This window comes from Tupaia chinensis, unplaced genomic scaffold, assembly GCF_000334495.1.
Source record: "Tupaia chinensis unplaced genomic scaffold, TupChi_1.0 Scaffold000386_1, whole genome shotgun sequence".
Classification (NCBI taxonomy): Eukaryota; Metazoa; Chordata; class Mammalia; order Scandentia; family Tupaiidae; genus Tupaia; species Tupaia belangeri.
This window is the reverse complement of record NW_006159888.1, coordinates 3875226-3888512: the sequence shown is the minus strand read 5'-3', so window position 1 is coordinate 3888512 and position 13287 is coordinate 3875226. Positions and strand designations below refer to the sequence as shown.

The window sequence follows — 13287 nt, the reverse complement described above, 5'->3', positions numbered from 1 at the left end:
CACGCAATTTTGTTTTCTTTTTTTTTTTTTTGTTTGAATAGGTTTTCACTATAAGGTGCGTGCGCTCGCCAGAGAGACAGAGAGAGACATAGAGACAGAAAGCGAGAAATCACCCACCAGGGAGGATGGTCACACCGCAATCCCTTCTCCTCCATTCTCTTCTCGGGATCTTGGGCACGCACGCACAGGCGCCCGGCGTGAGTTTTAAGCCAACGGGTCCGGGATGCGAATCACAGTTGACTACGTGGGAGTCCAGTGACATAGCTATCATGCTAACTGCTGGTTCCCAAGCAATTTTCTAATTCTGTGCTCACAACTATATATCTCACAGTTTGATTCAATTCTCATACTAAGGTTAACAAAGAGCCCACATTTTAGGAATTCAGCCCTACTAGACTGCTTCCTACTTCAGATGCCAGTCACAAGCACTAGGTCCCTAGTTACCCACAGCTCTGTCCAATCTGGCTATAGTGAGAGGTTTTCATAAACCCATTCTTGGGTTCAATTATCTGTAAGAACAGTTCACAGAATTCTGGAAACACTTTACTTACATTTAACAGTCAACTGGAAGAAAAGCATAGGGCATGATGCGGAGGAAGGAACACGAAGTTTCTATGTCCTCTGTGGGCATGTCACTCTCATGGCACCTTCACATGCTCAGCAACCTAGAAGTCTTCTGAACACCCATAATTTTGGGGTTTTATAGAGTTTTGATATGTAGACATGATTGACTAGATCGCTGACCATTGAAGATCCACTCAACATTTAGCCTCTCTTCTGTCCTTGAAGGCAATAGGGGTGGAGGCAGATGTGACTAAAAGATCCAATACTCTGATCATGGTTAGATCTGCTGGCAGCCATCCTCCCATTCTAAGGTTATCTGGGATCTTCTAGTCATCAGTCATTCCACTAGTGTACAAAAGACACTTGTAGTCATTCCACTAGTGTACAAAAGACAATGGTCACTTTCAAAATTCTAAGAATTTTATAAAGTATCTGTCAGGAGATGGGAATAAAGACCAAAATACATATCACAATATCACAAAGATAAAATATTTCTTCCTATTCTTTGTTGATCTAATAGGCAACTGTTCAGAGTAATAATAGCAACAATGTTTTGGGTGGTTATACTTTAATGATAAGTTAAATGAATGGCAGCAATGTTATGAGGAATGAGAAGAAACAATTGGCTATCCCTCATTATAATGCAAATGCATTACCCATGAAGAAATCTAGTTTTATTTGAAAGTGAACATAAATTAATTTTAAATTCTATAACAAACTTTAGGATAACTGCTTAAAAAAAATAATAAAGGCCCAGGCTTGGTAGCACATGCTTGGTAAGCTAAAGCCACATGGTAGGCCTAAGTTCAATTCCCTGCCTACCCTAAAAGCTACCACTTCTCTGTGGTGGCATGGGCCCGTCATCTCAACTACTTAGGAGGTTTGAGCAAAAATTTAAAATAAAAAATTACACACACACACACACACACACACACACACACACATATATATATATATGAAGTGAAACAATTTTATTTCACAGTTGTCTTAAACACCACAAAGACACTATTTTCTTTGTATAAAAACATTAGTACAGATAGCTATACTTTCTAGAAAATGATTACATAGACCCTTTCAAAGAAAAATGTTCTCCATTATATCTCCGTGGTGAGGCTGCTTGGAAAAAACTCCTATCTCAACTGATTCCTACAACATACTATTCTAGCACTCTGTACCTTTTGGTTCTAAGTATAGATTACTGTCATCAGTCTGTATTCCTGCTTTCTTACATGATTGATAATACACATATGGACAGGTTTATCACTTAATGTTCCATCAGCTCATCAGCCTTTTCTGCAGATTCATCAGTAGGTTAGGCAGTCTGTGCCTTTCTCTGTGGTCTTTCTTAAGACACTCCAGTAATGGAGACACATCATTGCCATCATAGATCATAAACTCCAAGTCTTTACCAACAATTCCAATGGAAGCATTCTAATTAGGTCTTGCTCTGCAGGAAGAGTTTTTCTTAAGGCACACAGACCACGTTTAATCAGTTTATTCAAATTACAGTCCATAAACTCAGACATATTTCTCTACAAGTAAGTGCAGGCTGACTGAGAATGGGCTCCAATGGACACAGCTCTATAGTCAAAATAGTTAGCAGATGGACAAGTTTAAAAACTGTGAGGGTCCTCATTGTAACTGGCAATGAGCAGTGCAACATCATACAGTCTCTGGCCATATTGTGTTGGTATGTGGGTTTTGCTTCCAATCAGAGACACAAGTCAAGACACAGGAAGTGGTATATCAAATACAAATCTGGAATCCAAACACTCCTGGTTCATAAAATTACGTAACAGTCTAGCATCCACAGTAAGTCTGGCAGTTGAGATACCAATATGGTGGTCAATATGGAGAATTTTCATTATCTGATGAGTAGCAAGCTCTGACTGTGCCCTCTTCAATGCAACCAACACTACATGGGTCTTTGATTTCAGACCAATAGGAGCTGAACCTTGTTTAACAAGCTTTCATTGTATATTCAATTTGATTAATCCTGACCTGAGGGCTCCAAACAGTGACATCATTATCATATTGTTTTGGGGTTGTTTTTTTTTTTTTGAGAGATTTTTGCTATAGGGCGCATGCGCTTGCCAGACAGAGAGAGACATAGAGACAGAAAGCGAGAAATCATCCCCCAGGGAGGATGGCCATGCTGCAATCCCTTCTCCTCCATTCTCCTCTAGGGGTCTTGGGCATGCACGCACACGCGCCTGGTGTGAATTTTAAGCCACCGGGTCCAGGACACAAATCATGGTCAACTACATGGGAGTCCAGCGACACAGCCGTTACGCTAACTGCTGGTCCCATTGTCATATTGGTTTTGAAACATGCTTCCAGAACCAGCCTGGTTACTCCCTGGTGCAAATCTATGATTCAAGGGCATAATTGGTATTCTAAGAGAAGAGAGAAATGAAATAATTTTTAATGCTCAATTAAAAGCAAAGAAAACAGAGAGAATAAACTTGAAAAAAAAAAAGAAAGATCAAGGGCAATAAAAACATTTTCATAAATGGTAGGTATCAATTCAAATATATCAATCATCACTCTAAACATAAGTGGCCTAAATATACAAATTTAAAAAAAAAAAACTGACAAAGTGAATTTTAGAAAGATCAAAGTATAGTTTCCACAAGAAATCAGTTTTAAATACAAAAATGCAGATAGATTAAAAATAAAGGAATGAAAAAGAAATACCAAGAAAATACTAATCAAAAGAAAGCTTAAGTGACCTTAATTTCAGACAAATCAAAATTCAGAACAAGGGAAATTGTCAAGAAAAAGTATGTGATAGAGACCAGCAGTTAGTGTAAAGAACAAATATGTGATTAAATTAGTGGACACAGAGAAAGCATTTGACAAAACTTAACATGCATCAGCAAAGTAAGAGGAAATGGGGTATTCAGTTTCTCCAGCACTATTTTTATTGAACAGTCTGTCTTTCCCCAAATGGATGTTCTTTGTCAAAATCAGCTAGATGTATGTATGTGAATTTATTTCTGGGTTCTCCGTTTTGTTCCATTGATCTATGTATCTAATTTTTTTGCCAGACTATACTGTTTTCATTACTATGGCTTTATAGTATATTTGGAAATGTGGTAGTATGATGCTGTCAGTTCCGTTATTTTTGCTCAGTATTGCTTTGACTATTTGAGGTCTTTGTGATTCCAAACACACTTTATGACTTTTTAAATATTTCTGTGATATATGTCCTTGGTATTTTGATAGACATTGCATTGAATCTCTAGATCACGTTCAGCAGTATAGCCATTGAGGAATTTTTGTAAAGTGATTTTCTCCTTTGCTTAACTCATACCTTCTTGAAGTCAACCCTGTGTTTGATCCATCTCTGCATCCTTCACACTTAGCACAATCTGGCACACAGTGGTCAACAGTGAAGACTGTTGAATAAATGCATGGTTGTATTCATGGATGGATGGGTGAGTGAGAGCGTGAATGAGGGGATAAACAAATACTTCGTATTTAATATTAACCCTTCCCTTACTCTATGTAGATGAGAGGATGACACTAGATGATATCTAAGGTTTACTGTTCTGCAAATATTTCTATATTCTGATTTTATTTCCATCCTTTAAGAGTTCAGTCTTGTGGAATTTATTTTCATCCTTCAAGCTGCATCAATACAGAGAAAGCTATGATTTTTAAATGTTTCTGTTTCCTTTAACTGCATTTTCTCTTCAAAGCAGAAATACCTTTATATCTATTGTTTCATGTTTCTGAGAAGTCGAACACTACAGCTTCAGGGATGAATATTAGAATATCTGTCCACAGTCATATTTATTCTTATCTGAAAAAAAAACTCCATGTCTATTATTTTTTACTGGCCATGCACAATAAAATTCTCATACATTTCAGACTGTCATCATTTCCAGCAATTCTTGATACAGTCATTTACAGCTGAGCAAGGCATCAAGATGGCATAGTAAGAGCCATCGAAGCTCCAAGAGCAGGGCTTGCTCTTTCCATCGTAGAGAGCTGGAGGACAGCAGCTCAAGCCTTGCAAGTACATGCCAAGCGTTGACTGGAAAGCAACTGAGGTCATGTTCACTCACAGTTTACTAGCCAAAGCAAATCCCACCGAATTAGGACAGGTCAGTACCCTGAACCCTTGCTGTGCAAGGGAAGAATAAACATCTGTTGGATAGTAATACAAGTTATCACAGGGGGGCCATTCAGCAGTTAACCCCCAAGGCCCCTGCTATTTACTCGCAGTCCTACATACAGTTCTGCTGGCTTTTTCTGCTTTGGTAACTAAAGATACTAAGTAAAAAAGAATCACTATTAATTGGGTACTATGTCCCAGCCACCTTATACATATTATTTTTAATTTTTACTAAAAAATCTAAGAGAAGAGTTGTCATAGGACATAAAAGAAAACTGCAGATCAAAGAGAAAAAGTAACTAATATCACTAAATGAGCTCATGCCAAAAACAAAGGTCAAGGTCAGTTCTACCAGCCCATCTAATTGCTAGCAAGCTTTTTGTAGATTCTTTGGTGCTCAGCCACATTGTCATCCTATCTGGTTTGTTGATATATCTGTGTCAGTTGAGACTACAATGAACTCCTAAAACAGAATCATGACATTTTTATAATTTCTTATTCACATTTAATTGTACATCTCTATAGTACACAACCTGGTTTTTCAAAGTATGCACGTAGTACATTGGCCATCAAATCAAGGACATTACCATATACATCTTTTTGATTTAAAAAAAAAAAAAAAAACTACATTCTTAAGTCTTAAGTGTTTCTTCCCTGAGCCCCACCCACTAATCTTCTACCATCTGCCTCCATCCCATAGTCTCTGTCTGGTATTTACACTTGCCCTCCCTACTATTATACCTTCCAATCTTTTGACTTCTGTCACAGAGCATAGACATTCAGGACTGAGCAGGGATATAGTATTCTAAGACTGAGAATACCAAGTGTTTGGAAGATACAGAATGTTGGGAACTCCATACATGCACTGCCGGTGGCAATGAAAATTGGCACTTTGGAAAACAAACTGACATAATCTAACAAAGTTGATGTAACCCAACACATTTAATCCTCCTGTATACAGTGTTGTGTGTATATGTGTGTGTGAGTGCATACACACACATATAGTGTATATATTGGGTCAAAAATGCACAGTAAATGTGTCTAAATACAGTTGTCCTCGGCATTTCTGAGGTATTGGTTCCGATACTCCACGTGGCTACCAAAACCTGTGAATGCCCAAGTCCCACATATAAAATGGCACAACATTAGCATATGACCTATAAACGTCCCCTGTATATTGTGAATCATCTCTAGATTACATATACTTAACACTACATAAATGCTATGAAAATATACTGTATTAATTTTTATTTGTATTTTTTATTGTCGTATTGTTGTTTTTGTTGTTTTCTTTCTGAATGTTTTTATCTAAGTTGGCTAAATTGATGGATGTGGAAACCACGGGGGTGGAATTCACAGATACAGACAGCTAGGTGTATTGTGTGTATGTATAGCACGTACACTATGTGTGTGTTTATCTCCAACAGAAATGCATGCTCCTGAATACCAGGATACATGCACATGCACAAGAATTTTTATAGCAACATTACTTATAATTGCCCTAAACTGGAAATAATACAAATGTCTATTGGCAGTAGAATGAATCAAATAAATTCTAATCTATTCACATAATAGGATACTTTTCAACAAGGAAAGTGAATGAACTACAGCTACAAACAACAACAAAAAAAATGAATTAAATAATGTCATAGAGGTTCCATAGTACAGTGGTAAAGGGACTCAGATTCTATATGACCAGACACAGTTCAAATCCTAGCTCCAGCAGCTTGAAAATGGTGTCCTTATGTGCTCCAAATCCTAGCAGGATGTAAAAATGGAGTAGAAGGGATTGCATGACCGTGCCCCATTAGAGGGTGCTTTCTCCCTTTCCCTCTCTCTCTCTGTTTGTCTCTCTGTCTCTGGCTAGCTTATGCACCCTCTGGTAAAAATAGCAATTCATCATCATCATCTCATACACATGAGCAGGCTCAGTGACTACATATTATACGTTATTTACAGTTCATTTCATGTCATGTTCAAAAAGAAAACAAAATCATATTCTTGCTTAGATTTTTAAAAAAAGAAAAATAAGAAAGATGAATATAATAAAATTGGCATAACAGTTACTTTGGCATGAGTAAAAGAAAGGTAAAATTGGGAGCAAAAATCAGAAAACTTCTGGAATGTGGCCATGTTTACTTCCATGACATGACCTGGTACTCACACAGGTGTTCACATGGTGATTATTTATTGAACCGTACAGTTTTGTATTGGTGCATGTTTTGTATGTAATTCTTCACAACTTAAAAATAGGGTTGAAAGAGAATAGGAGATAAAGAAATAGAAGCAGTGGCTTGTTGACTTTTTTTAAAGAGTTTTTTGCTATAGGGCGCATGCACTCCTCAGACAGAGAGAAACAGAGAGACAGAAAGCGAGAAATCACCCCACAGTGGGGATGGCCACAGCACAATCCCTTCTCCTCCATTCTCCTCTCGGGATCTTGGGCACGCACGCACATGGACCCAGCGTGAGCTTAAGCCACAGGGTCTGGAACTCGAACCGTGGTCGACTACATGCGAGTTCAGCAACAAAGCCATTACACCAACTGCTGGTCCCGCTTGTTGACTTTTAAAAGAAGTTTTGCTGTGACAGAGAACTAATGCATTGGTAGCTAGAGAACATGGAAGGAGTTACAGTGGAAGGTGGTGGATTTTTGAGTATTGATTCAAATGGTCCAGAAGGGAAGGTGTAAAATCCTTAACAAAGAAAGAAAAGATGACATTTAATATGCTTGTGAAGACATAGCCAAAGACAGAAGCAGGGCTGTCCTTACAGGCCTGCAAAATCATAGCTGTTGTATGAAAAAAAAGTAGGTCAATTCTAGTTGATTTTGTTTTGTATGATCATCAGCTGAGAATGAGAAGCAAGAAAGGTTCAGAGGTCTGAAAAAAATTAAAAAGAAAGAATTCAATAGCATTCTCAGAGATATAGAGAAAAATTAAATTAATCAGCATATATAACAGGCCACCCTACAGAGCAGGGGTTTATATAAATTCTGTGCTTATAAATTTAGCAAGCGGTCAATTAGCACACATTGAGCTTTGAGGGTGAAAATGCAGGCTAGGAGGTAAATTGGATTTGACCAAATTAGGCTTTATCAAGACAATGCAACAGAAAGAGAGAAGGATAAGATTGCTAAAGTGGAACAGGGAGGTGGGGATGATGTTGAAGTCCAGAATCCCATCTGCTTAAGGAAAGAATGTGGATGTAAGAGGTAGGAGAGGCAATGCAGAAGCAGTAGAGACAGTGAATTGAAGATCTTGGTGACCTCAAAGGATGGTTAAATCAGTTCCAGAGAGAAAGTTATGGAAATATGGGGGTGCTGTGGTAAGAGAATGGAGTACTTGCTACATTGGAAACAGTAAAGTCTGCAGTATGACCACTGGAGTAGGGGCCTAAGAGAGGATAGAGGAAAGAGATCCTGGTGGTGAACAAGCCAAAACTATTCGTTATGGATACTGAAATCACTGAGAATATGATCCATGTAGTACTCAAGAGAAAAGCACTAAGCCAAGCGCTATCAACAGGAAACAAAAAATAAATGCCACCAGAGGACAGAGAAGCCAGAAGCATAATCTAATGAAGGATCTTTCACACACCTGGATCTTTTGCAACACCATGAATAAGAAATGATCTATAGGCAAAATGGGAAGCCAGAAGGATGCCTATCCCTCTGCTGGACCCAGGAGTATTTTGAGTGAGAAATCTAATGACACGAAACAGCCTCCAGTTGAGTGAAGTGACAAGGATGTAATATCCATGTGAATAGCTAGGTTACTGAAGGGGCAAGAGTCTCTGGAACTGGTTATATGGTGGGGAGAGAAATCAGGCTTAGTCCTTCAAGATCACAAAGCCTTGGGCACTCTCACACACCCCTTCGCCATGCTGTGGGCTGGACAGAGCCTGGAGGCTGAGCTAAGTTATGTCTCCTTGGGACTTGTCCATGTACATTTCTTTTCATCAAAGGTCAAGGACTTAAATTAATTGCAGCTAAATTTCATCTTGCTCAGTCATGCTCATTTTCTCAGCCAGCCGAGGTCTTTAGAGTATTGTATGCTTTCCTTGCAGTTTACAAGTTTTCTTCAAAAATTAAAATAATAATTCAAATTGCACAGACAGCTTTTGTCTTGAAAGCAACTCTCTCTCTCTACATACACCCCCGCTTATAGCCCTACCCTCCAAAGGGCCCTTTCACTACCTCTGACTGTTGGTCTCCAGTTGGTTACTTCATTTTTCTAGATAATATGCTTATTATCCTGGTGTGTGTGTGTGTGTGTGTGTGTGTGTGTATGTGTGTGTGTATGCATGAGCGTGCACATGAGAAGGGAGGGGGGCACCCTTGACAGAGTGTCCTCCCAGTGATTCGCTTCCCCCAGCCCTCCAGCTCCTCAAGATCCTGGGTGACAACATGCACATCCTATGTGTTTTCAGTTCCACCTGGGACACAAACCCACATTCAGCCATATGGCAGCCTTGCAGGGCACTGCTACCAGCAGCTGGGCCTGTTGGCATGCCAACTTCAGAACATGTACCAGCTTCTCCTGCTGTTCACCATCCATTTACCCTTACCTTGGATCCTTTCTCCCCTTATTCTGTGTTCCAGGGAGAGAGACTAGCTGCAAGGGCTTTACCAGCCGAGCATCCAGCTAAATTAAGTCAAAGAAAGCCCCATTCCTAGCCAGGAAAGTGTCAAGCCCTCCCTCTATAATCTTCCTGGCTCCCACTCACCCTCTGTGGTTCTGTAGGGTTGTGACCTCCAAAGAAACAACTGCAAGAAGACCCCTATCACAAGGCCCCACTTGGCTCTGCAGAATAGTAAAGCCTTTCCCCCCTACACCATGAGACCAACAGTGGTGCTCACCCTAGGACATGACGCCAAGGCTAACCTGGCCTACACCTCTGAAATTAATTCCCTAAAAACCCCTTTGTATCTTTCTCACCCTGCTACCCCACCTGGCCCAACCCCAGATAGGAAGGATAGTAGTCAGCTCCTCACTTCCTTTTTTTCTCCTCTATCCTTATCATATCTGACTCTTCTCTTGGTTAACATCTCTGCACCTTGATTGAGCACACCCCCAATGACGTCAGTGCCTCCTCCCCTGTGTGAAGTGATACTGTTGATGTCCTCATCCTATTTCTCTGCATGTCTGGCCTCCTACTTTTGCCTCTGTGACTAATGGGCCTGGACTTTTTACATTGTCAACATTGTCAAAAATCACATTCTATCCAGTGGCCCAAATTGTCTTCTGTATTTGTACATTTCCTTATAGGCTTGCTCTAAACCTGACTACTAGTCAACAGTGACTCATGTGTGAGCTACAGAATTATCGGTATTTCCACAGCAGGGCCATATGGTGGGAGCGGCTGTGTCTCCCATGCTTGGAGTCCAACTCTTGGCCCCTGAGTTTCCCAGTGGAAAATGCCCCCAGCATTGAGGTGCAATGAATTATCTTTTCTCATACACCACCAGTGGCCAAAAGTGATGCCATATTTTAGCTGATTTCAGATTTAGACCATGATTTATTTGTACTGTTTGTTTGTTGGAGGGTGCCTGGTACTGATAGCCAACTTTTTTTTCCTCGTGGGAAAGCAGTATATGTATTCTCACCACAGTTTTAGGTTTATCCAGCCACACAGTCATCTGTCTTCTCCGTGTAGTCTTCTTTTTTTCTAAGTGCTATTTTTCCAAGGTCTACCATCCTCCAGCACCAAACTGAAGTCTTTAACCTATTCACACTGGGCACAGCCACCATGGCTTGGGATCTGGGGCTCCTCTTGCTTGGCACTCTTTGCTTTGATGAAATTTTATTCTTCAATAGCATTCTTCTGTATAAGAATTAAACTCCCCAGTCTTTACAGCTCCAAAGATGTCTTTATCCTTCTCTCGTTAGCAACTGTTCCTTTAGCTGGTATAAGACTTAGGGTTCAAAGCCGGCTTTGACCTTCAAACTTTGGAAGCACTGTTATGTTGGTTTCTGCCATTCCAAATAATCTAAGTGAGTTCTGATGCCAGTCCGATTTTATTCTTCTATAGAAGGTACACTCCTGCTCTCTCAGTCACTCTCTCTTGCTCTCTCTCTCTCTCTCTCCTTCCCCCAAAACCTTGCTTTAAAAAAAAAAAAAAAAAAAAAAAACTTCTCTTTACCATTACTATTGTGGAATTACATGTAAGAGGACTTTAAAAAGTTTGTGGAAAGTGAAGTTAAAGTACGGGTTTATTTTGGTGCAAAAAAATTTAATCCACACATAGTTTTTTCATTATACATATTTATTAACTTTTGAAGACTCTTCATAATATACAAATATATATATAATTTTTTTAATTTGGCAGAAGGTGCACATGCTCATCAGGGAGAGATAAAGAGACAGAGAGAAGGGAGAAGAGGAAGCATCCTCTCCCATGGGGAATGGTCGTGCCATTCAGTCCCTTCTCTACTTTCTCCTCCTTTCATGATTTTGGGCACACTCCTTAGTGTGTTTTTCAAGTCACAGGTCCTGAGGTCTAAACTCATGGCAAGCCATATGGGACTCAGTGCCTTAACGACCTAGGCTATAAGCTAGCTCAAAATAAGTATTTCTAAAATGTAGTCATAATTGGTTTGCTGACCTGTGTCTTCTGTTAGCTCCAATATATATCCTCTTTTTCTCAGCTTTTCTTTGTCTTCTTCATGTACATTTATGTGCAATTTTCTCCTTTCAGTTTTCTCTTTCATAAATTCGTATTAGTCAAACCGCCTATATTATCACTTGTCTTTTCTCTTATTTTCTATTGTTTTGTTCTTAGTTTGGAAAAACATTTGTAACTTTAATTTTCAGTCATTGATTATAATTTTGTTTCATCCATTATATTATTAATTTTCAAAAATTCTTTCTTACTACTTGCTTTTCCTTTTTCATAGCATATTACTCTTATTTTATGATTTCAGTATTTTCTCAAATCTCTAAGTATTGTTAGAGTTCTGCTTTGCTCCCTTGCTTTTTTACATTCAATTTTAATCTGTTTCTTTTTCTGAGATTAGTTTTTCCTTTTGTTCAACTTGGACTTATGCTTGCATATTATGGCTTTCATTCTACTGGGTTGTCATACATAGTTGTCTGTCAAAGTTTGAAAATGAAAAACCAGGCTGATTATTCTAAAGGCGTGTTAATGGTTTCTTCTTCTATCTCTGAAGCTATCTGTTTTCTGACCAGCCTCTTGGCTGAGTAAAATAAATCCCTTAGAGAGACCTGTGTTTCCAGGAAATGTGCTCTCTGTTATAAGTTAGTGTCAGGGGACTGGCCTGACAGACTATGGACTCCCCAAATCCCAAAAAGATTTACTTCCCACATTAGCTATTTGGGCTCACAGTTTCTTCATTTTCTTAGAAACATCTACACATTTTTGTCCCTGGGGACAAACTTCTGTGGCCTCCCTAATGTTTTGTATGTAAAGATGGGAAAATGAGGGGGTATGCACCACTCCCAGCCAAACCTTAAACCAATCTCCTTATCTCCATTCCCACATCCAACCCCAATTCTCCCACTCTGAGCTCAGCCTTCTGTGGCGCTGGCAGGCCTAGGACAGAAAATCCACATTGAATTTTCTCTGGGTTGCAATCTCTATTCCAAGTACTTATATACCTCATGCATTGCTCAGGATTTTTGAAAGCTCAAGGGGGGTGAAGGAACCTCTTTTTTTTTTAGGGTTTTTTTTTTCAATAGGGCACATGAGCTCACCAGAAAGACAAAGAGAGACAGAGAGACAGAAAGCAAGAAATCACCCTCCAGGGGGCATGGCCATGCCACAATCCCTTCTCCTCCATTCTCCTCTCAGGATCTTGGGCATGCATGCACACATGCCCAACATGAGTTTAAGCCACTGGGTCTGGGACTTGAACTGTGGTCGACTACATGGGAGTCCAGTGACATAGGCATTGTGCCAACTGCTGGTCCCAAAGGAACCTCTTTTAAGTGCTATATTTTGCAAGCTTATTTATTCTTTTATATAATTATAATGGCTATAAACAGAGAGAGGATACAAAACTAGCTATGTCTTTTGCCTTTAGCCAGATATTTGAAATAACATAAATAAAAGAAAAAAAGAAAGAATCACCCATGTTCCTATGGCCTTGGCGTGACCATTTCAGTTCGTAGAGGGATATAGTTATTTCTATCTGATTATAGTCATGGCACACCCATATTCATGTACATAAGTTAATTTCACATCATTTCTTTCCATTTTATTTTCATTTTTTTATAGTAAGATAAAGAAGCCTTTGTTTCTATCATTGTTAATGAACATGCAAACCTCCCAGGAGGGCCTGCACCAGACCTTCAGAGCACATCAGAGGCAGGCATCAGAACCAGCTTGGAGCCAGTCACTCAGCAAAGTGACAGGGGATGATCCAGGAATGGAAGACCACATCTGCTGCTTCCCACATCTTGCTCTGTCGTTGCTTTTAAAATCATTCTGGAAATTAGACAAGATAAAATATGTAAAGTTGATAGCAACAGTTTAACAAATGTCATGACCATTCTTGTTCCCTTTTCTTAGTTATAGAGCTACATATCCCAATTCCACCGCCCCCCCCCCCCCCGCCCAAGAGAAAACAAACAAACAA

At 39.5% G+C, this 13287-nt stretch overlaps 1 pseudogene; it reads right to left on the bottom strand.

Moving 5' to 3' along the window:
- Positions 1-1828: 1828 nt before the first annotated feature.
- LOC102501846 (proteasome subunit alpha type-1 pseudogene) lies at positions 1829-2601 on the bottom strand (annotated as a pseudogene).
- Positions 2602-13287: the final 10686 nt, after the last annotated feature.